At 52.7% G+C, this 24947-nt stretch overlaps 1 protein-coding gene across 5 annotated transcripts in view; it reads right to left on the bottom strand.

Annotated features, from left to right (window-relative positions):
* The window catches only part of PRRC2B (proline rich coiled-coil 2B), a 162504-nt gene extending 138284 nt beyond the window's left edge, over positions 1-24220 (bottom strand). For all 5 annotated transcript variants that reach the window (XM_068248862.1, XM_068248865.1, XM_068248866.1 and 2 more), the window contains exon 1: positions 24070-24220. The gene's annotated coding sequence lies outside the window, so the exon portion shown is untranslated. The remainder of the gene's footprint in view (positions 1-24069) is intronic.
* Positions 24221-24947: the final 727 nt, after the last annotated feature.

Below are 24947 nucleotides of genomic sequence, written 5' to 3'. Positions count from 1 at the left end.
GGAGGAAGCACGCAGGCAGACAGGGGAGTGCGTTTTGCTGCCAACACTCTGCAGGGGTCTGGGGGAACACTAGATATGGGAAGAACTGAGGAGCTGTCATTTAGCCCTGTACTATAGCAGTTCCATAGTTGTTTTTTTATTATAGATTATAGACTCCGTACCAAAAATTACATCCTGTTTTTTATCATCCTACAAGTTCCAAAAGCTATTCTAATGCGTTCTGGCTTACTGCAGCACTTTGTACTATCACAGTCTCTGTAATAAATCAATGTATCTTTCCCCTGTCAGACTTGACAGCCTGTGTCTGGAAGGCTGCCAAGTTCTTCAGTGTTGTGGTTCTGCTATGCACTCCCCCTCAGGGGGGAAACACACAAATGATCTCTTGAGATTCAAAAGGAAGGGTGTATACAGCCTGCTTGTGTATGGATGTATTTTTCTATGTGTGGACATGCTGTACATCAACCTACTTCCTGTTTTGGTGGCCATTTTGTTTGTTTAGAAACAAACTTTTTAAAACTGTTTTTAACCACTTTTAATGCAGCGGGGAGCGGCGAAATTGTGACAGATGGTAATAGGAGATGTCCCCTAACGCACTGGTATGTTTACTTTTGTGCGATTTTAACAATACAGATTCTCTTTAAGTCAAAATCGATTTTTAAAAAAATCGATTAGTGTGTGGCAGTACGTAGTAGAGCCTTCTCTCATCAGATTTTGATCTGAGGGATCTATCTGCTGGTCATCTGCCAGTGTATGGCCAGCAATTGGTGCGACAGAATCTGGTGGGAATAACGACTGTTGAGTGGCCACTTTTACACTGTAATGGATGCACTAATACTAGCGTGTTTGGAAATCCACATGGGCCGCCCCCAGTTTACAACCAGGCTCTGGCAGTCAGGGTGGTGCATTGTGGGTAAAGACACAAATGACCAAGAATGTAATTTAGAGCCTGTCTGAGAGCCCTTCCTGCTGCAGAGTCTGCTTCCAGCAATTATCCAGCTTGTAAATGACACACTGCATGTACAACAATGGGGCTGATTGTTATGCTAACCTACAAGCCTGTACCATCAGCCTGAACACTGTAAATATGTTGCTGTAGTAAAACAGAGGACCTGCACTGTAAAGGTAGCCATACACTGGTCGATTTGCCATCAGATTCGACCAACATACAGATCCCTATCTGATCGAATCTGATCAGAGAGGGATCCTATGGCTACCTTTACTGCAAACAGATTGTGAATCGATTTCAGCCTGAAACCGATCACAATCTGTTGTGGTGGTGCTGCCGCCGCTCCCCCCGCCCGCATACATTACCTGCTCCGCAGGTGCGACTGCCCCCGGTCTCCGCTCTTCTTCTCTGTCTCCGCTCTGGTCTGCTCTAGTCTCCGGCATGCTTCCCTTCTTCCTGTCTGGGGGAAGTTTAAACAGTAGAGCGCCCTCTACTGTTTAAACTTCCTGCCGGGACAGGAAGAAGGGAAGCATGCCGGAGACCAGAGCGGAGACGAGCGGAGACCCGGGAGTTGCGCCGGCGGAGCAGGTAATGTATGCGGCTCTATTGTGTCGGTCGTCGGGCACTCGAACGCCGCTAGCGATGCGCTCTTTACCCGCGGGCGATCGACGGTTATTTTCCGCACGGCGCGATCGACGGGATCGGACGGAATGGATCGAAATTCGGCGTGTAGCGTGAACGATTGGCAGCAGATTCGATCCCAGTGATCGAATCTGCTGTCGAAACGGGCGCAAATCGGGCTAGTGTATGGCCACCTTAAAGGTAGCCATACATCTAGTAATGAAGGGTAGATTCGATCAAGAGACAGATCTCTCTCGGATCGAATCTGTTTAGAGAGAGATCTGTCGGCTGTCCATACACCGCAGGACGATTCCCGATCGTTTTCAGCATGAAATCGCTAGGGAATCGCCCACATCCCCAGGTGTTCAAATATACATTACCTGTCCTATGTCACACCGTGGAGTGTCCATACATCTTCCTGCTTCTCCATTTGCACCTCACGCGCCGCCGGCATTTAGCACATGTATGATGCAAATGGATGAGAAGGAAGCGGAAGACGAATCACACCACGCAGTGGGCAGCATAGGACAGGTAATGTATAACTGCACACAGGGGTGTATTTCTATATCGGTGGGGGGGGGGGGGGGGGGGGGGACACGACAGCAGCTGGGGTTTTGTTGCTCGTCCCGATATCGCTCGCCATTACTGCCATACACCGGATTGACCATGACGGCCCGACATCTTGCGACATGTCCGATCAATACATGTCACCGATTGCATCATCGATCGAGTATATCTTGGCGGCACTGGTTCTCATCCGAATCCATAATTATAGAGTCGAATGGTCGATCGGCCGCCAAGTCGCGTAGTGTACGGCCACCTTGAAGGCGCCCATACACCGATTTTCCCATTCGATTCATCTGTTCCGAATCAATTTCCAAAAAAGTTCAACTCTATTCTTCCCAAAATAACTATTGAAAGTATCAATGAAGCAGGATGGGAACTTTAGATCGGGGGTGGGGCTGGATTGGTAGATCGATGGCCCACAGAGCTCACACTGCATGCAATAGTGCAATGCTGCGGGTTGATTTTCAATAGATTCGCTGCTGGAATCAATAGGAAATTGATGTGCAGTGTGTGGTAGGAAATCGATTATTTTCAGAAAGGAATTATCTTTCTGGAACATTGGGTTGAAATATATAAGTATATGGCCAGCTTAACACAGCATGCAAACCACAAAGTCTCAAGGAAAAGGAAAGCCTGCAGGAACACCCCTAGTAAGAGTTGAGTAGGGAATCCCTCTCCTCCTATTATCCTCCGAGATAGCGACAAGCACACCGGCTATTGCGCAGCGGTGAGGCAGAGAGCGGCGGTGGGGGGACACAGGCATGTTATGAGGCAGAGAATATGCCTCATTGTCCCATCTACCGCATGCTTCGGGTGCTCTTAAATCATTTGGGCTATTGCCTGAAGGGATCAGGACTCAATCCCTTGGGCAACAGTCTAGGGCCAGTTGCTGCACATTATTTTTCAGTATTTATATAATCATTCCTATATTTGTATAGTGCTTTTCTCCTATCAGACAAAGTGTGTCAGAGGCATTAGCCCTTAACCATTACACTATTCAGCCAGCGCCAATATCTTCCACAGCACTGTACAAAGTATATATCCATCTCTCTCTACAGCTCTTGAATTACCTGCTTGATCCTGCTCTAAGTGCCTAGAAAACATAAGGTGCAAGGCAGACATAAGCTGTCAAACCAAACATACTAACACTCATCCCCCAGACCTACTCCATTGTAGTGATGCATTGCCATGGAAATGGCTGCTGCGCCACTCGTACATGACACATCAGTCATTGCCATGACAACCTGCAACTCAGAGCTGAGGCTAGGTAGGAGTGTGACCGTCTGCCACTTTCAGCTTGTTAGGCACTAAGGTCCTATTTCCACTAAGCCTGAGCCCTCTCCTTAGAGGAGTACTTTTTTTTTATATAAAGGAAACGCTTCAGATTCACTTTAAAGGATTCCAGAGCTGAAGTATATAGAACGGGGGGGGGGGGGAGGGGGGGGGGGAGGCATACATGGTGAGCCGACCTGATGCCTTCTGCCCAATCCCCCCCCCCTTTCTACTTCCTTCCCCTCCGACCCTCTTAAATCCCTCTGGCATCATTGCACCTGCACGTGTCCTACAGCATCGTGACGAGCATACGCAGAGCCAGATCGCAATTAAGAGCATTGGAGGAGCAGAAAGGAGAAAGGGGGTGAGGGGGGGGGGGGGGCGAGGGTAGTTGGGGCATCAGGCCAGCTCACCATACAGCCAGCTGCTCACCGTTCTTCCTATATACTCCAGCTCTGGTATCTTTTAAAGATCCAGCATTCCAGATCTTTTAATTAGCTCAGGGGAGACCTATACACAGGCTTGATTCTCAGCTGATCTCATTCTAGCCACGCCATCGTGCACCACAGCCATCCCTCCTCCCCCACTATAGCAACCGTACCCATCGCTCAGGTATATTAAAACACATCTGCACACCAATCGGTCCCTGCAGTTTCACCCACAGGAACAAGCTCAATCATGGCAGGGACACAAATGGGGGTGTGTGTGTGTGTGTGTGTGTGTGTGTGTGTGTGTGTGTGTGTGTGTGTGTGTGTGTGTCTGTGTCTGTGTCTGTGTCTGTGTGTGTGTGTGTGTGGTGTGTGTGTGGTGTGTGGGGTGTGTGTGTGGTGTGTGTGTGTGTGTGTGTGTGTGTGTGTGTGTGTGTGTGTGTGTGTGTGTGTGTGTGTGTGTGTGTGTGTGTGTGTGTGTGTGTGTGTGTGTGTGTGTGTGTGTGTGTGTGTGTGTGTGTGTGTGTGTGTGTGTGTGTGTGTGTGGTGTGTGTGTGGTGTGTGGGGTGTGTGTGGTGTGTGTGGGGTGTGTGTGTGTGGGGTGTGTGTGTGTGGGGTGTGTGTGTGTGTGTGGGGTGTGTGTGGGGTGTGTGTGTGTGTGGGGTGTGTGTGTGTGTGGGGTGTGTGTGTGTGTGGGGTGTGTGTGTGTGTGTGGGGGTGTGTGTGTGTGTGTGGGGTGTGTGTGTGTGTGTGGGGTGTGTGTGTGTGTGTGTGGTGTGTGTGTGGGGTGTGTGTGTGTGTGGGGTGTGTGTGTGTGTGGGGTGTGTGTGTGTGTGGGGTGTGTGTGTGTGTGGGGTGTGTGTGTGTGTGGGGTGTGTGTGTGTGTGGGGTGTGTGTGGTGTGTGTGTGGGGTGTGTGTGTGTGTGTGTGGGGTGTGTGTGTGTGTGGGGTGTGTGTGTGTGTGGGGTGTGTGTGTGTGTGGGGTGTGTGTGTGTGGGGTGTGTGTGTGTGTGGGGGTGTGTGTGTGTGTGGGGTGTGTGTGTGTGTGGGGTGTGTGTGTGTGTGGGGTGTGTGTGTGTGTGTGTGTGGGGTGTGTGTGTGGGTGGGGTGTGTGTGTGGGTGGGGTGTGTGTGTGTGGGGTGTGTGTGTGTGGGGTGTGTGTGTGTGGGGTGTGTGTGTGTGGGGTGTGTGTGTGTGTGGTGTGGTGTGTGTGTGTGTGGTGTGTGTGTGTGGGGTGTGTGTGTGTGGGGTGTGTGTGTGTGGGGTGTGTGTGTGGGGTGTGTGTGTGTGGGGTGTGTGTGTGTGGGGTGTGTGTGTGTGTGTGTGTGTGTGTGTGTGTGTGTGTGTGTACGCACGTGGCAGGAATAGACATCTTCCTAATTAGATTAGGATCTATCGTTTGAGCATGTTGGGCAGAAATCTGCCAGTGTATGGCCACCTCTACCGAGAACAATTTAGCGTGTGCATGTCTTAAAGAAAATCTGTAACGAAGAAACAACTCCTGGGGGGGGGGGGGGTACTCACCTCGGGTGGGGGAAGCCTCCGGATCCTATTGAGGCTTCCCCCGTCCTCCTCGGTCCCATGACGGCGGCGAAAATCCTCCCAGGAGCGCAGCGATGTAAATATTTACCTCTGTGGCTCCAGCGCAGTATCCGCTCTTCCCCCAGAGATAGGCGGAAATAGACGATCTCCGTCGGGCCGCTACACTGCGCATGCGCAAGTCTCCTGCGCCTGCACAGTAGAGCGGACCCGACGGATATCGGCTATTTACGCCTATCTCTGTCAGAAGAGCCGCAACAGCGCCCCCGCTGGAGCCTGGAAAGGTAAATATTGAACAGGCTGTTGGATCTGTCGGGCCGGCTTTGAAGGGCTGCAGCGAGACCCCCGTGGGACAGAGGAGGACGGGGGAAGCCTCATTAGGATCCGGAGGCTTCCCTCTCCCGAGGTGAGTACCCCCCAGGGGACGTTTTTCTTGTTACAGTGTCTCTTTAACAGAATGGTTTAAAGAGGAACTGTAACCAAGGATTGAACTTCCTGTATGGCTGATACTGTGGTGAAAACACTCCCACAGTGTGATGTCATGACCATGGTCCTGACCATTTCCCATCTGTGAACCCAGGGCTGTGGAGTCGGTGGAGTCGGTACAAAAAAAATCTTCAGACTCCTCAGTTTATGAAACCTCCGACTCCAGGTACCCAAAATTGCTCCGACTCCTTAGTCTGATTTTTACAAAAGCTATAGATTTGGTTCAAATATCATCCGACTCCACTTTATTCAAGTCACCGACTCCAGGTACCCAAAATCATTGCAGGAAATAACAGCTTTTTCCAACTGCTAAGCAACCAGTATCTCTCTGTGCATAGAACTCCCAGAAACGAACAGTATGTACAGATCACCTGGCAGAACTAAAATGCCACCACCAGTGATAAGATTCAGAAAGTAAATCAGGATGAGGAAAGATTTTACCATAGGCAAACACTGACTAATCATAAATATTGTAAACAAAATAAACAATTTTATTCGTCGTTTTACTAAAGTTCCTCATTAAACAAGACAAAACAAAAACAATCCACAACAGTCCGTTTGCATGTTGGATCATTACGGCTCTGTACAATTAAACTGACACATCATTGCATTCCGGCAGTTGTGGAGGTGTGGTTAGCTTACAGGGCCAAAGGACGATTTGCTTATTCAGCAGTGATGCATCCTGGGAGATATAATATGCTCACTCCAAACTGAATTATCACAAATATCTTCTGTTTTAAGAAGGCAAACTTCTGTTTTCTATAACATTTTAGTAAGAGGGCTTTTTGGTCCTTTGTAGCCCCTTACACACTCCAATGAGTTCTGTTCACCATGAGCTTGCTGGGTAGTCTGTAAATAATTAAAGGACTTCCGAGGCCAAAATCCGGGCCCAAAACATAAAAAAAGTTAGCTACCTTCATGGCTTTGTAAGGCACGGAGGACGCCGTCCGCGCCCTCCGTGCCGTTCCGCCTGGTCCCCTCTGGTGAATAGCCCCCCGAAAGGCTGCGACCCCACGGTCCGGGTCGGCATCTTCTGCCCCTATAAAGATGGCCGCCGGAGCTGGCCACGGCTGCGCAGTCCGCATAGCCGCTACTGCGGCTGCGCAGCTCTAGGGCCAACCCCCCGATCACGTAACAGGCAGCGTGGATCGGAGGGTTGGCCCTAGAGCTGCGCAGCCGCAGTAGCGGCTATGCGGACTGCGCAGCCGTGGCCAGCTCCGGTGGCCATCTTTATAGGGGCAGAAGATGCCGACCCGGACCGTGGGGTCGCAGCCTTTCGGGGGGCTATTCACCAGAGGGGACCAGGCGGAACGGCACGGAGGGCGCGGACGGCGTCCTCCGTGCCTTACAAAGCCATGAAGGTAGCTAACTTTTTTTATGTTTTGGGCCCGGATTTTGGCCTCGGAAGTCCTTTAAAGAAAAGAGATCTGTAGGCCAACTGCGACTGTGCAGCTCAGTTGCCTAGCAACCATCACTACGGCTCACCTGGATGCAGCACATGCTGCAGAGAAGAAACGGCGGCAGTCAGCCACATTTCAGCTTGCATTCAAATTGAATGCAAATAGTATGCAGCTTTAAAATTAAAATCATATGCGCTTCTTGCTGATTTTGACTGGTCCAATTTTATGCTGGATACACTCAGCATGCAAGGCGGTATCACCTTCACACAGTCTCATTAAATCCTCCAATTACTCAATTGCCCACAAGTCTATAAAAGTGATGATTGCCCGTCCTGCATCTATATAGGAATGCTGAAATGAATACAACACAATAACATTTGTAAAGCGCTTTTCTCCCATAAGACTCAAAGCACGTAGATAGGTCTCAGATCAATACATAGTTACAGGCAGGACTGTGTTACAGAGGAAATAGGTGTTTATACTGTAAACGCCAGATCAAACAAATGGCTTTTCAGTTTGGACCAAAAGGACAACTGTAGTGAGAGGTATATGGAGACTGCCATATTTATTCCTTTTACGCAACACTAGTTTCCTGGCTATCCTGCTGATCCTCTGCCTCGAATTCTTTTAGCCATAGACCCTGAAGCATGCAGCAGATCAAGGGTTTATGATATTGTCAGATATGACAAGACTGGCTGCATGTTTGTTTCTGCTGTTATTCAGACACTACTGCAGCCAAATAGACCAGCAGGGCTGCCAGGCAACTGGTATTGTTTAAAAGGAAAAAAAAATATGGCAGCCTCCATATACCTCTCACTACAGTTGTCCTTTAAATGCTTCTAGGGATGAAGATGTCCTGATCGGGTGTGGCAGGGAGTACCAAAGCGTAGGGGCAGCATGACAGAAAGCTGTCTCCAAAGGTTTTCAGGTTGACTCAGGGGTTGACCAAGTTATTAGAGCCTTTTGATGTAAGATTGTGGGGTGTGAGATGCAGTTGCAGCTAATCCTTTGGCATCCAGGGCCTAGATTTTGCAAGGATTTGAATGGCAATAAACCAATTATTTTATCAGTAGCCAGTGGAGTGAGCGAAGGGTTGGTGTTATGCGGCAATGGCGGGGTTGGCATAACAGCTTTGCAGCGGCATTCTGTACGAATTGCAGGCAGTGCAGAACTTTGTTTGGAAGGCCTGTATAGAGAACATTGCAGTAGTCCAGTTGTGATGTGATGAAAGTGTGAACTAGGGTTGGAAGATCTGCTGAAGGAATGAGGCATTTAATCCTTGCAATGTTCCTTAAGGGGCCCATACACCTAACGATTTTCCCGCCGATATACGGTCGATTCGATCACAGTGATCGAATCAGCTGTGAAATCGGCGCGCACACCACTGACAGAACAATCGATTTCCGTCCGAAATCGATCGTTCCCGGCGATTCATCCGTGCGGAAGATTTTTCTCGATCGCCGGCGGGTCGGGAGTGCGCCGATAGCGGCGTTCGAATGCCCGACGCAATACAGCGGGTATACATTACCTGTTCCGGCCGGCGCGAGTCCCCTGGTCCGGACCGTTCCTGCAGCTACACAGAACTTCCTGTCCCGGCAGGAAGTTTAAACAGTAGAGCGCCCTCTACTGTTTAAACTTCCTCTGGACAGGAAGTTCAGTAGCTGCAGGAACGGTCCGGAGCCCAGCGGAGAAGAGACAGCGGGGACCAGGGGACCCTCGCCGGACGGATCAGGTAATGTATGCGGGGGGGAGTTGTTAGCAGCGGCAGCTCCACAGATTGTGATCGGTTTCAGGCTGAAATCGATTCACAATCTGTTTGCAGTAAAGGTGGCCATACGATCCCTCTCTGATCAGATTCGATCAGAGAGGGCTCTATCTGTTGGTCGAATCTGATGGCAAATCGACCAGTGTATGGCCACCTTAAGGTGAAAGGAGGAATGTTTCACAGTTGAGACTGAAAGAAGTAGCACACATACCTGACCAATGATTTGCAATATTGATCTGGATAGGATCGGCAGTATTCTGAGGACGGGTTTATATACAGCTATCTAAAGTGTAGCTGCTAGCCAATCATCATCCTACTGTCGCTGCACCAAAAATAAATGAGACACACAGAGCTGGGAAGAGAAGCGGTTTTACTGGCTTGATCTCAGTTGTAGCTACATGTACTACATGACTCCGAAGTTGCTGCCGCTGAAACCTGATCGGTCTGCAGTTTCTTCCCCGGGCTGTACGAAGGGCCCAGGAACTTTGTGTAAGCAGATCAGGTTTCCAAGAGGGCAGGTTTCACAGCGGCACAAGGTGCATGTGTGAGGTTCATCACCCCATCAGCATCTCCAAATTCTTTCTAGCTTCCACCAACAATGAAACGGAGTAAACAAACCAAGCTGCTCACATGCAACAGGTTACCAGCAAGTCTGCTATCCATGCTCTCGCAATTCACTGCGTTGGCTTGTTAAAAATCTGCACAAGCAATTCCGTGGTCTATGAGGTGCATGTGCTGGCTACAGCTGTCTCATATCCTGAAGTGTCACTGCAGGCAGGCTGGTCTGACTTGGACCGGCTGTCACACACCAGGGCTGTGGGGTTGGTACAAAAATCATCTGACTACTCAGTTTATGAAACCACCAACTCAGAGTACACAAAAATTATCTAGTATTTATATAGCAACATCTTCCATAGCCCTGTACAGAGTATATTGTCTTGCCACTTAACTGTCCCTCAGAGGGGCTCACAATCTAATCCCTACCATAGTCATGTCTATGTATCTCGTAGTAGATGTATGATTCTAGGGCCATTTTTTTTCAGGTGAAAATAACCTGATGAGAAAAACAATTGTATCCATCCTGCTAAAATCACTTTTTAAAATATCCTACGGTTATATTTTTTATTTGAATCTAGTTTTTTAAGTTTTTCCAGTTTCATTGTCTCATTAATGACATCTGCATTGAAGTACACCAGAGCTCAAATCTATGACCCTTTTTTTTAATCTTTCCTGCTCTTAGAAGCCATTTACTGACAGGAGAGTGTTTTATGGCTGTAATTACTTATCAGTAAGGGTTATGCTATAGTCTGACCCAGTCCAACCCGGTCCCAACCCGGACAGAAACTCACTTGCATTACTGATGCAAGGAACACAGCCAAGTTATTTGTGTGCTTGGCACTGTGCGTAAACGTCTCATCATGTGACGTCACCTCGGTCGCCCTTTAAAGGGGTTCTGTACTTTAAAAGCGTTACCGCACGCATCTCTAGGAGCTTACTGCGCCTGCGAGGACGTGAGCAGCCGCAGTTGTATTCATCTAGTTAGACAAATAATTGACCGGTGACAGCGGTGGGGAACGGCGGATCTTAGAGCACGGCGCAGGCACATAACTGCAGGGGGCCGGTAGAAGCCCCAGGTAAGTGTCCGTTTTTCTTTTCAAAACCCTCCACAGAACCCCTTTAAGGGGAAAGCCAATCAACCTCTGTGTGTGTCATTAGGAAGTATTGGAGGAAACCAGAGTGCCCGGTGTAAACCCACAGAGACACGGGAGAACATCCAAACTACGTGCTGCAAGGCGAGAGAGCTAACCACTACGCTACCGTGCTGCCCACCCCACAGCCCTGTCACAAAACTGTCTGCAGCTGGCATGGACTCACATTGGGTACAGTGTTCTGCACAGAACTTTTTCCAGCCGGGAGGCATGAAAAAGTAGCTAGGTGAGGCACAACCAGGGGAAATCAGGAACGATGCAGCTCTGCTTACAGCACAGGAGGAGGAAACAAGACGATGTCAGCTGGGTGCTTACCATAGTTAGCCAGGTGGAGCATCCAGCTAAAAGAGCCTGGTGAGAACACTGGGGTGCAGAGTCTGTTTGGCAGCCAGTATTCACAAAGGAGGGTTACAGAGCAGCGGCAGCACCAGAGCACCCTCCTCGCGGGAGGGTTACAGAGCAGCGGCAGCACCAGAGCACCCTCCTCGCGGGAGGGTTACAGAGCAGCGGCAGCACCACCACCAGAGCACCCTCCTTGCGAGAAGCGGGAGGGTTACAGAGCAGCAGCAGCACCACCACCACCAGAGCACCCTCCTCGCGGGAGGATTACAGAGCAGCACCACCACCACCAGAGCACCCTCCTCGCGGGAGGGTTACAGAGCAGCAGCACCACCACCAGAGCGCCCTCCTCGCGGGAGGGTTACAGCGCAGCAGCACCACCAGAGCACCCTGCTCGCGGGAGGGTTACAGAGCACCACCACCAGAGCACCCTCCTCGCGGGAGGGTTACAGAGCAGCACCACCACCACCACCAGAGCATCCTCCTCGCAGGAGGGTTACAGAGCAGCAGCACCACCAGAGCACCCTCCTCGCAGGAGGGTTACAGAGCAGCAGCACCACCAGAGCACCCTCCTCGCAGCAGGGTTACAGAGCAGCAGCACCACCAGAGCACCCTCCTCGCAGCAGGGTTACAGAGCAGCACAGTGTTCTCCCCAGAAGTTTTTTACCTGCCGGGTGGCATGAAAAAGTAGCCGGGTGGCATGAAAAAGTAGCCGGGTGAGGTGAGATGAGAATGCAAGGCCAGTGCTTCTGTGAGCAACTCTGCTTACAGCATAGGAGGAGGTGAGCCGATGACAGCCGGGTGGTTACCAAAACTAGCCGGGTGGAGCACCCGGCTAAAAGAGCCTGGGGAGAACACTGCAGCAGCACCACCAGAGCACCCTCCTCGCAGCAGCACCACCAGAGCACCCTCCTCGCAGCAGCACCACCAGAGCACCAGCACCACCAGAGCAACCTCCTCGCGGGAGGGTTACAGAGCAGCAGCAGCACCACCACCAGAGCACTCTCCTAGAGCAGCAGCAGCACCAGAGCACTCTCCTAGAGCAGCAGCAGCACCAGAGCACCCTCCTAGAGCAGCAGCAGCACCACCAGAGCACACTCCTCGCGGGAGGGTTACAGAGCAGCAGCAGCAGCACCACCACCACCAGAGCACCCTCCTTGCGAGAAGCGGGAGGGTTACAGAGCAGCAGCACCACCACCACCAGAGCACCCTCCTCGCGGGAGGGTTAGAGCACCAGAGCACCCTCCTCGCGGGAGGGTTACAGAGCAGCAGCAGCACCACCACCACCAGAGCACCCTCCTCGCGGGAGGGTTACAGAGCACCAGAGCACCCTCCTCGCGGGAGGGTTACAGAGCAGCAGCAGCACCACCACCACCAGAGCACCCTCCTCGCGGGAGGGTTACAGAGCAGCAGCACCACCACCACCAGAGCACCCTCCGCGCGGGAGAGTTACAGAGCAGCAGCAGCACCACCACCAGAGCACCCTCCGCGCGGGAGAGTTACAGAGCAGCAGCAGCACCACCACCACCAGAGCACCCTCCTCGCGGGAGGGTTACAGAGCAGCAGCAGCACCACCACCAGAGCACCCTCCTCGCGGGAGGGTTACAGAGCAGCAGCAGCACCACCACCAGAGCACCCTCCTCGCGGGAGGGTTACAGAGCAGCAGCAGCAGCAGCACCACCACCACCACCACCACCACCACCACCACAGCACCCTCCTCGCAGGAGAGTTACAGAGCAGCAGCACCACCAGAGCACCCTCCTCGCAGGAGGGTTACAGAGCAGCAGCACCACCAGAGCACCCTCCTCGCAGGAGGGTTACAGAGCAGCAGCACCACCAGAGCACCCTCCTCGCAGGAGGGTTACAGAGCAGCAGCACCACCAGAGCACCCTCCTCGCAGGAGGGTTACAGAGCAGCAGCACCACCAGAGCACCCTCCTCGCAGGAGGGTTACAGAGCAGCAGCACCACCAGAGCACCCTCCTCGCAGGAGGGTTACAGAGCAGCAGCACCACCAGAGCACCCTCCTCGCAGGAGGGTTACAGAGCAGCAGCACCACCAGAGCACCCTCCTCGCAGGAGGGTTACAGAGCAGCAGCACCACCAGAGCACCCTCCTCGCAGGAGGGTTACAGAGCAGCAGCACCACCAGAGCACCCTCCTCGCAGGAGGGTTACAGAGCAGCAGCACCACCAGAGCACCCTCCTCGCAGGAGGGTTACAGAGCAGCAGCACCACCAGAGCACCCTCCTCGCAGGAGGGTTACAGAGCAGCAGCACCACCAGAGCACCCTCCTCGCAGCAGGGTTACAGAGCAGCAGCACCACCAGAGCACCCTCCTCGCAGCAGGGTTACAGAGCAGCAGCACCACCAGAGCACCCTCCTCGCAGCAGCACCACCAGAGCAACCTCCTCGCGGGAGGGTTACAGAGCAGCAGCAGCACCACCACCACCAGAGCACCCTCCTCGCAGGAGGGTTACAGAGCAGCGGCAGCACCACCAGAGCACCGTCCTCGCGGGAGGGTTACAGAGCAGCACCACCAGAGCACCGTCCTCGCGGGAGGGTTACAGAGCAGCACCACCAGAGCACCGCCCTCGCGGGAGGGTAACAGAGCAGCACCACCAGAACACCGTCCTCGCGGGAGGGTTACAGAGCAGCACCACCAGAGCACCCTCCTCACGGGATGGTTGCAGAGCAGCACCACCAGAGCACTCCTCACAGGATGGTTGCAGAACAGCACCACCAGAGCACTCCTCACAGGATGGTTGCAGAGCAGCACCACCAGAGCACTCCTCACAGGATGGTTGCAGAGCAGCACCACAAGAGCCTCCTCCTCACAGGATGGTTACAGAACAGCACCACAAGAGCCTCCTCCTCACAGGATGGTTACAGAACAGCACCACCAGCGCACCCTCCTCGCGGGAGGGTTACAAAGCAGCAGCAGCACCAGAGCACCCTCCTCACGGGAGGGTTACAGAGCAGCAGCACCAGAGCACCCTCCTCGCGGGAGGGTTACAGAGCAGCACTACCAGAGCACCCTCACAGGATGGTTACAGAGCAGCACCACCAGAGCACCCCTCACAGGATGGTTACAGAGCAGCACCACCAGAGCACCCCTCACAGGATGGTTACAGAGCAGCACCACCAGAGCACCCCTCACAGGATGGTTACAGAGCAGCACCACCAGAGCACGCTCACAGGATGGTTACAGAACAGCACCACCAGAGCACCCCTCACAGGATGGTTACAGAACAGCACCACCAGAGCACCCTCACAGGATGGTTACAGAACAGCACTACCAGAGCACCCCTCACAGGATGGTTACAGAACAGCACTACCAGAGCACCCCTCACAGGATGGTTACAGAACAGCACCACCAGAGCACCCTCACAGGATGGTTACAGAACAGCACCACCAGAGCACGCTCACAGGATGGTTACAGAACAGCACCACCAGAACACCCCTCACAGGATGGTTACAAAACAGCACCACCAGAGCACCCCTCACAGGATGGTTACAGAACAGCACCACCACCAGAGCACCCCTCACAGGATGGTTACAGAACAGCACCACCACCAGAGCACCCCTCACAGGATGGTTACAGAACAGCACCACCACCAGAGCACCCCTCACAGGATGGTTACAGAACAGCACCACCACCAGAGCACCCCTCACAGGATGGTTACAGAACAGCACCACCACCAGAGCACCCTCACAGGATGGTTACAGAACAGCACCACCACCACACCAAAGCACCCTCACAGGATGGTTACAGAACAGCACTACCAGAGCACCCCTCACAGGATGGTTACAGAACAGCACTACCAGAGCACCCCTCACAGGATGGTTACAGAACAGCACTACCAGAGCACCCTCACAGGATGGTTACAGAACAGCACCACCAGAGCACCCCTCACAGGATGGTTACAGAACAGCACCACCAGAGCACGCTCACAGGATGGTTATGAACAGCACGGCTAGCAGGTGCTGAATCATTTTGTATGGTACCACTACGCAGGAGTGTTACAGACAAAGGAAAATGGGATCAACTGCATGGGCAGTCCAAGAATACAGCAACAGCATAAAGACCATGACAGGTGCACATCATTAAAGTTAATTCAGAAGAAGGAGGAAAAAAAATTGTTTTTGTACAGACTCCACAGCCCTGGCGATACCATCGTAATAACAGTGCCAAAAAGTCGTATTTGCATTGGACGTGCGGTGCATCAATATAATAAAGCATACAGTATAATGAAAGTACACTGCTGCCACTGTAAAGGCACACACTGCCCATTAAACGCACAGCATGCTGTCACAGCCTGACAGGACCCGCACAGGCACTGTACCCAGAATTAACGCAATTCCATTTGCATTAACGGATTCAGTATGATAGGAGCCTAAGAGCATCACAGCTTCTGCACCATGTTATCCATCACAGAAGCATCTTTCACCTAGTTTGGCAGTGCAGTGTTCTCCCCAGGCTCTTTTAGCCGGGTGCTCCACCCGGCTAGATTTGGTGACCACCCGGCTGTCATCGGCTCACCTCCTATGCTGTAAGCAGAGTTGCCCTGCATTTTCATCTCGACTCACCCGGTTACTTTTTCATCCCACCCGGCTACTATTTCATGCCACCCGGCTGGAAAAAAATTCTGGGGAGAACACTGCAGTGGTGGTGAGGTGCTTTAAGTGTACCCATGCCAAAGCTCGGCTACCTAAGGAGAGGGAAGCCTCTGTACCCTAATGAGGCTTCTCTCTGGTCCCAGACCCTTCAAAGATTACTGACAAGGGCTTGTGGGTAATCTGATTGGGGCTGCACTGCCCTGCAAGCACGACCACAACTGTACAGCGCGAGTATGACCGCATCTGTACAGGTAAGCTGGAGCCACTTGTGCGTGAGTGTGTCTCCACGCTGCAGCGTAGGCAGGCCGCATTGTGCCAGAAGAAGAGCGCAGCCCTGATCAGCTTGACAGTCCATGATCCAGATTTATCAAAGCATTACCATTTTTTCTTCTTAAACAGTTCTGACCAGCAGGGGAACAGTTCTGCATGATGAGAAGATTCTTAAATCCTACTTAAAGGGATACTTAACCTCTTGACGACCAGCTAACGCCGATTGGCGTAAACTGGTCGTCTGCGGGTTACCATGGAAACGGCCATGTCAGTTCACGGAGGGTGTCTCCGTGAACAGCCGGAGAGCCGCCGATCGCGGCTCGCCGGAAAAATGTAAACAGGCGGGGAAGAAATCCCCGCTGTTTACATCATACGGCGCTGCTGCGCAGCAGTGCCGTAAGGCAGATCGGCGATCCCCGGCCTCTGATTGGCCGGGGATCGCCAACATATGGTAGGCTGAAGCCTATCCTTTAATGCGCAGGACGGAAATCCGTCCTGCGTAGCTCACAGGGGGAGGGAGCAAGCGAGAGGGCGGAAAGCGCTGCGGAGGGGGGCTTTGAAGAGCCCCCCCGCTAAGCAACTGCAGCCGGCGGCGATCAGACCCCCCCCCCCCCCAGCAGGACATCCCCCCCCCTAGTGGGGAAAAAAAGGGGGGGTAGTCTGATCGTCCTGTTGCACTCCTGATCGGTGCTGCGGGCTGTAGAGCCCACGCAGCACCGATCACTGAAAAATCCCCTGGTCGGCAAGTGGTTAAGTGAAAATAAAAAAAACATGAGTTTTACTCACCTGGGGCTTCCCTCAGCCCCCTGCAGCTGTCTCCGATCCTTCTGTCCCCACCGGCGGCTACTTCCGGGTTCGGCGACAGCCGCCAACAGGCTGGGAACGCGAGTGATTCTTCGCGTTCCCAGCCACAATATATCGCCCCCTATGCTATGCTGTTATTGCGGCAAGAAGGCAATAGCAGCATAGGGGGCGATATATTGTGGCTGGGAACGCGAAGAATCACTCGCGTTCCCAGCCTGTCGGCGTCTGTCGCCGAACCCAGAAGTAGCCGCCGGCGGGGACAGAGGAAACGGAGCGAGGCTGCAAAGGCACCGGACAGCTGCAGGGGGCTGAGGGAAGCCCCAGGTGAGTAAAAAAATCATTTTTTTATTTTTCACTTAAGTATACTTTTAATAGCAGCAGTTTAGCACGAATTTCTAAAGCTGCACTACAGTTAAGTGCAAATCCATCCCTAAACTGTCGCAGATTAAGAAGTGCTTAATAGCAGTTCTTCAGATAGTGCAGCAGTGCAGGCTAGGCATGAATTGTTAAGGGCTCCTCCCCCTGCTGAATTCCTCCTCAGAGCCTGCTGGTATCAATACAGCAGATTGGTTACATCAGCAATTTCCCACACACACATCGCACTGTCCGAGAGACCTTCCTGACTCCAATTTTACAACAGTTTTAGAAGGAATCTGCACTATTTAGTGATTTCTTAAATGTCTAAGACCGTTCTGCACGGATTTCTAAAAACATACTAATATTTTGTCTCAGACACTCTTGATAAACGTCCCCCCGTGAGCGGCAATGGACGGCCAGAGGACAATGGTAGAAGTATAATTAGAATCCAGAGGATTCACTCTCCTTAAAGGGAACCTGAAGTGAGGAAAATGATTTAAAGTAAACACATGATGTACCTGCAAATGAATATTACATACTAACTTCACCGTCCATTGCCCTCAGAAGCTCACCATTTTCTTCTTACAGTGATCCCTTCCAGTTCTGACAATATTTTTTCAGAACTGAAATATACCAGTTGCTGTCAGTTATACATCAGCAGCTGTCAGTTACAACTGAATGTGCAAGGTAATGTCCATGTTTCCCTATGGCTCAAGTGAGTGATATTACAGTTTAACAGTGTGCTGACCAAAAAGCTGTTATGGGGTAATGGCCGTTTTAAAAATGGAGGATGGAGAAAGCCATTGATCACAGTGGACAAACGGGAGGCAGGAGAGGAGGAAGATTGAGTAGTAGACTACACGGGAGAGAAATATGACCTAGGCATTATTTTGACTTATTTTCAGTTCAGGTTTTCTTTAAAGAGGAGCTGTTAGGTATAAGGTCTCAGAGAAAATAAACACATATATCAGTAGCTAAAGATTGGCTGTACTTACATTACATATGCATTTCACTGTCCACGTTTGGATTTCACAGAATTTTTATATAGTATATGCAGAGAATGATGCTCCTGACAGCCCATGGCAGGTTCCATGTTTGTGAAGCCAAATGTGTCGTCATGTCCTGCCTGCTTCCTGATCACAGAGGAGCTCGTACAGAATAACACAGTGTGCAGTGAATATTAATGAGCCATGTGGCTAGGAACAATAGCGGACTCCTGCAGTGTACTCTGCCCGGAGATTTATCTGTGCTGTGGCTGGACTGAGTTAGAAGCTGCTGAAACTTGATCCCGTCTTCTCCTTAGCAGCCGAGGGAGGGCCCCAGAATGCTTTGCAGTATGGAATGCGGCTTGCGTCCTCCTTAGGAGCTTAGCTTTGCTGATAAGCACACATCAAATGTAAGAGATTTTTATCTTTAGTAATGCCTTTTTGGCTTCTGTCTAAACTGTTTAACACAGGAGAATAGAGGTTTAAATTAGCTTCTGCAGCCTGACAGTTACTCTTTAAGTATGCATTAACAAACCCGAGCTTTGGCTTGTGTTCTCTTTAGGCCTCTTTTACACTAGCAGGGTAAACCTGCATTGCATGATCCTATTTTACCACAAGAGAAACTAAAGTCTATGGAGACTTTCACACCTAATGTGGTCTGAGGTGGTGCGGCGGAAGTATTCAGGCCGACGCAAGGGCAACAGCGTGTTACCACAAGCACCGCGCTTAACACACGGTGTTTGGGGTAATGCAAGTCTATGGGCATGCATGCGTGGACTAACAAGAATCCCAGTGACGTCCTTCCTACCCAGCAGGGGGAACATCACTGAGCGGGGGGCAGTGCTATGCATATTACCCTCAAACTCTACCGCAAGGTCATAGGATTGTCGCTTTTTGCGCTGTGGCAGGATGCAGCAGAAACATCACATCCCCATTACGAAAAAAAATAAATAAGTAAAAGGGGCCAGAACCACTTCCGGACCTTGGTGATTGAAATCTACACCCAGTTTTGATCCTGTTATACCTGCCAAGGCGTAATTTCAATCATCCCGCCGTTTGCGTCGCTGTGTGAGCCCGCCAGGAGCAGATTTAATTGGTTCCTGATCCTGTCATCACTCTAAGCCAATCCCATTACCTTACATTGATGGAGCGTCAGGAGCCAATGAAAGCGGCTAATGGCCTCCTCGCACAACTCTGCCATTATACCAAGAGAGGGACCTGCGGGGATGACTGGCGGGTATGTCGGGAGGCACCACGTTTTTTGTACCAGCAGTCTCTGGTCCTTAACCTCCTGAGCGTTCTGGACGAGCTGAGCTCGTCCAGAGACGCCGGAGGGTGCCGCTCAGGCCCTGCTGGGCCGATTTCAATGAAATAAAAAGGAGCACACGCAGCCGGCACTTTGCCAGCCGCGTGTGTTACCTGATCGCCGCCGCAGCGTGCAGCGGCGAAAGAGGGTCCCCCCAGCCGCCCGAGCCCAGCTCAGCCGGACCAAACAGTTCCGGCCAGCGCTAAGGGCTGGATCGGAGGCCGGCTGACGTCCATGACGTCACTCCGCTCGTCGCCATGGCTCATCGCGGCCCTTCTTGTTACGGATTAGGAGCGCCCTCTAGTGGGCTGAAAGCTTTCAGTTGGCTGCATGAAATAGGTTTTTTTTATAAAAAAAAAAAAAAAGTCCGGTTGCCAGCCTGGCGATCTTAATAGAACGCCAGGCAGGTTAAGGGGGCAGAGACCGCTGGTACTTAAAGGGACTCAGCACCTCCAATGGGTATGCCTTGAAGCCAGATGACTTCCAACAAAGTCGTGCTATGACCCCTCTGGAGGAGCCTCTTGTAATGGCCATGCGTGTCACTTCCTCTTCCTGCTTCATTCAGTTATGCACTTCTCTAACAGAGAAGACGGGTGACCCAGAAGTTATAACATAGCCAAGATGGCAGCCACTATGTTTAAACTGAAATCGAAAGAAAACTATTTGGTGTAGAATGGCGATTCAGGCACCAAATGAAAGATAGGGAACAAATAAATAAAAGAGGAGAGAACAAGCTACAGAATGGTATGCATCTTTAAGTACTTTGCAGTACTGGTCGGAGTCTTAAAGGCATGCCCATGAGAGGTGCTCAGAGTCCCTTTAAGTGGTTAAACTAGCCCAGGATCATTCAAAGCAAAAAGGTGCATGTGAACAGTGCATGCTAGCTAAGTAAACCTACAGGAATTCTCTGACCTGCTCTTTCGGCACCTATACAAGAGTCGGTTTGGATTTTGCATTGCAATTTGAGAAGTCAGCAGTACTTTCCAGACAACAATCATAGAACATAATTAAAACAACAATAACAGGCTGCTGCATTTCATTCTGGACAAACTGAAGGATGTACAGTCATTGAGACACGAGATACAAGAAATAAAAATATCAATGCCAGGTTTGTGGATCCACATTGTACAAGGATCTTCAACTCCAGTTTATCAGCTGTATGGTGTAAATTCAAGGTAAAGTCACCATCAGATGCCAAGAGGAAAACACTGACTCAACTGAGCAGACAGGAGGCATCAAACTCTTGTTTTGCCAACATGCCTCAACCAGAAGTTGAATGATCTGTAGATTTAAAGATCTACACATGTCTAGATAAACACAGCACTTATCCCAAAAACAAGAACCTGTTGTACAGGCAGCATTTTTTATACAGTTTACAGGGGTGAATCCACACAGCAGATACATTACTTTCAATGCTGAACAGGAAATCAATGCTAAGAAGCCAGTAAAAACATCCACTTTGCATGTCCACAAATAATAAATACAAATAAATATGTGCTTGCACTGCACAACAATGACATTCAGAATAGTGTATGCACATTGCCCAAACCATCATACAGCAATCATAAGTCACATATCGTAATAGGTGTGATAAACAGGTTGAGAAATAAAACGAGACATTGTATCCGCACCCATCTGTGCAATATGCAATATTCCTGTCCTCGTAGCACTACTCCACTCATTCTCCCCAGATGATCTATGACTCAACACAGTAATCTTGGTTTTTGGACACCTGAATGCATTGGAGGAGGGTAGGATTGTCACTGTTTGAAGTATGGATTGGAAAGGTGGGGGGGGGGGGGGCAGCAAACGCAGTGACTGTAGCAGTGTAGGAACATAGGCTGCAATATATTCCATGTCAGCTGATCCAGGCTATAAACAAGGCAAATGGAAGAGATAGGGCAGATATTATGGAAGGAGAGGTTACAGCGAATATACCAGTCGCATATAAGGTGCAAGAAACGGGGCAGGGTTGGGCATAAAGGGTGGTACGCAGAGGTTACGCATCAGCATTCCACTATCAGGAGTATGGTGGCATAAGCTAGGGTAGCAGAAGATCCTGGTTAGGATGCAGTGATGTTAAGGTACAAATGGCAGCGGTACAGACAGCAAGTGGCGACACGAGAGGTGATGACTGGAACTGAGGTGGCTTCTTCGGAAGGGTGGGAAGGCAAAACAGAGGAGCAGATTGAAGGGGAGCGCAAAATTCAGCAAGGCATCTTGGGAATTAGCATGATAAGGGGGTGGGAAGCACTTACTACAAGTGTATGTGCCTAAATGGTTATTTATGATGATGTGGGTTTCAAGTGGTGCTTGTGGGGTACCTGTTACATAGGAACAGAAAATGGTGATGCAGGGAGAGAGAGGACTGGGAAGCTTAGAGGGCACTGTTATGTTGCAGTAATCATATATACTCTGTACAAAGTTTGGGGCTGCTGGGTGTCAGTGACTGGGGGTGGGAATCAGTGACTAGGGGGTAGAGGGCTCAGTGACTGGAGGGGGAGGACTGCTGGGAGTCAGTAACTGAGGGGGATTGGCTGCAGGGAATCAGTGACCTGGGGGGGTGTTGGACTGCTGGGAGTCAGTGAAAGTGGGGGGAGAGACTAGAACTGCTGGGAGTCAGTGATGGGGGGTGGGTCTGCTGGGAGTCAGCTTCAGTGAATGAGTGGGGGGGCTGCTGGGAGTCAGTGTCGGGGGGGGGCTGCTGGGAGTCAGTGTCGGGGGGGGGGCTGCTGGGAGTCAGTGACTGAGGGGGGGCTGCTGGGAGTCAGTGACTGGGGGGGGGCTGCTGGGAGTCAGTGATCGGGGGGGGCTGCTTGAAGTCAGTGATTGGGGGGGGGGGCTGCTGGGAGTCAGTGATTGGGGGGGGGGCTGCTGAGAGTCAGTGACTGGGGGGGGGGCTGCTGGGAGTCAGTGACTGGGGGGGGCTGCTGGGAGTCAGTGACTGGGGGGGGCTGCTGGGAGTCAGTGACTGGGGGGGGGCTGCTGGGAGTCAGTGACTGGGGGGGGCTGCTGGGAGTCAGTGACTGGGGGGGGCTGCTGGGAGTCAGTGACTGGGGGGGGCTGCTGGGAGTCAGTGACTGGGGGGGGCTGCTGGGAGTCAGTGACTGGGGGGGGCTGCTGGGAGTCAGTGACTGGGGGGGGCTGCTGGGAGTCAGTGACTGGGGGGGGCTGCTGGGAGTCAGTGACTGGGGGGGGCTGCTGGGAGTCAGTGACTGGGGGGGGCTGCTGGGAGTCAGTGACTGGGGGGGGCTGCTGGGAGTCAGTGACTGGGGGGGGCTGCTGGGAGTCAGTGACTGGGGGGGGCTGCTGGGAGTCAGTGACTGGGGGGGGCTGCTGGGAGTCAGTGACTGGGGGGGGCTGCTGGGAGTCAGTGACTGGGGGGGGCTGCTGGGAGTCAGTGACTGGGGGGGGCTGCTGGGAGTCAGTGACTGAGGGGGGGCTGCTGGGAGTCAGTGACTGAGGGGGGGGGGGGCTGCTGCGTGTCAGTGACTGAGGGGGGGGCTGCTGGGAGTCAGTGACTGAGGGGGGGCTGCTGGGAGTCAGTGACTGAGGGGGGGGGGCTGCTGGGAGTCAGTGACTGAGGGGGGGGCGCTGCTGGGAGTCAGTGACTGAGGGGGGGGCGCTGCTGGGAGTCAGTGACTGAGGGGGGGGCGCTGCTGGGAGTCAGTGACTGAGGGGGGGGCTGCTGGGAGTCAGTGACTGAGGGGGGGGGCTGCTGGGAGTCAGTGACTGAGGGGGGGGGGGGGGCTGCTGGGAGTCAGTGACTGAGGAGGGGGGGGGACTGCTGGGAGTCAGTGACGGGGGGGGGGGCTGCTGGGAGTCAGTGACGGGGGGGGGGCTGCTGGGAGTCAGTGACGGGGGGGGGGCTGCTGGGAGTCAGTGACGGGGGGGGGGGGCTGCTGGGAGTCAGTGACGGGGGGGCTGCTGGGAGTCAGTGACGGGGGGGGGGCTGCTGGGAGTCAGTGACGGGGGGGGGGCTGCTGGGAGTCAGTGACGGGGGGGGGGCTGCTGGGAGTCAGTGACTGAGGGGGGGGGGCTGCTGGGAGTCAGTGACTGAGGAGGGGGGGGGACTGCTGGGAGTCAGTGACGGGGGGGGGCTGCTGGGAGTCAGTGACGGGGGGGGGGCTGCTGGGAGTCAGTGACGGGGGGGGGGCTGCTGGGAGTCAGTGACGGGGGGGGGGCTGCTGGGAGTCAGTGACGGGGGGGGCTGCTGGGAGTCAGTGACGGGGGGGCTGCTGGGAGTCAGTGACGGGGGGGCTGCTGGGAGTCAGTGACGGGGGGGCTGCTGGGAGTCAGTGACGGGGGGGCTGCTGGGAGTCAGTGACGGGGGGGCTGCTGGGAGTCAGTGACGGGGGGGGCTGCTGGGAGTCAGTGACGGGGGGGCTGCTGGGAGTCAGTGACGGGGGGGCTGCTGGGAGTCAGTGATTGAGGAGGAGGTCAGGGACACCCAGGGCCTGCAGACCAGAAAGGCGCAGCCACAGCTAGGCCTAGGCTCCGGACACCTCCCCAACTCCCGCAGAAAGGAAGATGGAGGAGCAGGAAGATGGCTGCTGGGCCTGAGCGAACAAAGCTGCGGCCTGGCCCGTCCTGGCCCGGTTAGCCAGCCTCTTTCCGGAATAGGATGTGGCACACAGCCGCCCTCCTGGCAGATGCCCACCTGGTCTGATGGAGCGCTGTCTCCTGATAACTGAGATGTGATGCCGGGCTGAGGATGGGCGGTCGGTGCGCAGGATGGCAGCGGATTGAAGGCGACTTTGCTCCGGCGCTTCGCCTCTCCTCCCGTCTCTCTCGCTGTGTATTTTTTCCGCTGGCCCCGCCCCTCCCTCAGCTGTCAATCATCCCCCAGGAAGCAGCAGCCAGAGCAAGGCGAGTAGCGGCCTCTGCTGCTCCCTGGCGGCACTACAACAACAATCGCTAAAAGCGAACCTGTTGCGACTAGCATTGAACAACCTCTGATAAATTAATTGAAAAGCAGCAGCAGGATACCGCTCAGTGCTCACTCCACAGGATGAGACGGTGTTAAAGGGGAACTGAAGAGAGAGGTATATGGAGGCTGTCATGTTTATTTCCTTTTAATCAATACCAGTTGCCTGGCAGCCCTGCTGGTCTATTTCTCTGCAGTAGTATCTGATTAAAACCAGAAACAAGCATGCAGCTAGTCTTGTCACATCAGACTTATAAGTCTGAACCACTGAAACACCTGATCTGCTGCATGCTTGTTCAGGGGCTATGGCTAATAGTATTAGAGGCAGAGGATCAGCAGGGCTGCCAGGCAACTGGTATTGTCTAAAAGGAAATAAACATGACAGCCTCCATATACATCTCTCTTCAGTTCCCCTTTAAGGGTGGCCATACACTGGTCGATTTGCCATCAGATTCGACCAACAGATAGATCCCTCTCTGATCGAATCTGATCAGAGAGGGATCGTATGGCCACCTTTACTGCAAACAGATTGTGAGTCGATTTCAGCCTGAAACCGATCTCAATCTGTGGTGCTGCCGCCCCCTCCCCCCCTGCATACATTACCTGTTCCG

This window comes from Hyperolius riggenbachi, chromosome 8 (genome assembly GCF_040937935.1).
Source record: "Hyperolius riggenbachi isolate aHypRig1 chromosome 8, aHypRig1.pri, whole genome shotgun sequence".
Lineage (NCBI taxonomy): Eukaryota > Metazoa > Chordata > Amphibia > Anura > Hyperoliidae > Hyperolius > Hyperolius riggenbachi.
Note: the sequence above shows the minus strand (reverse complement) of the source record. Positions and strands in the feature narration are given on the sequence as shown.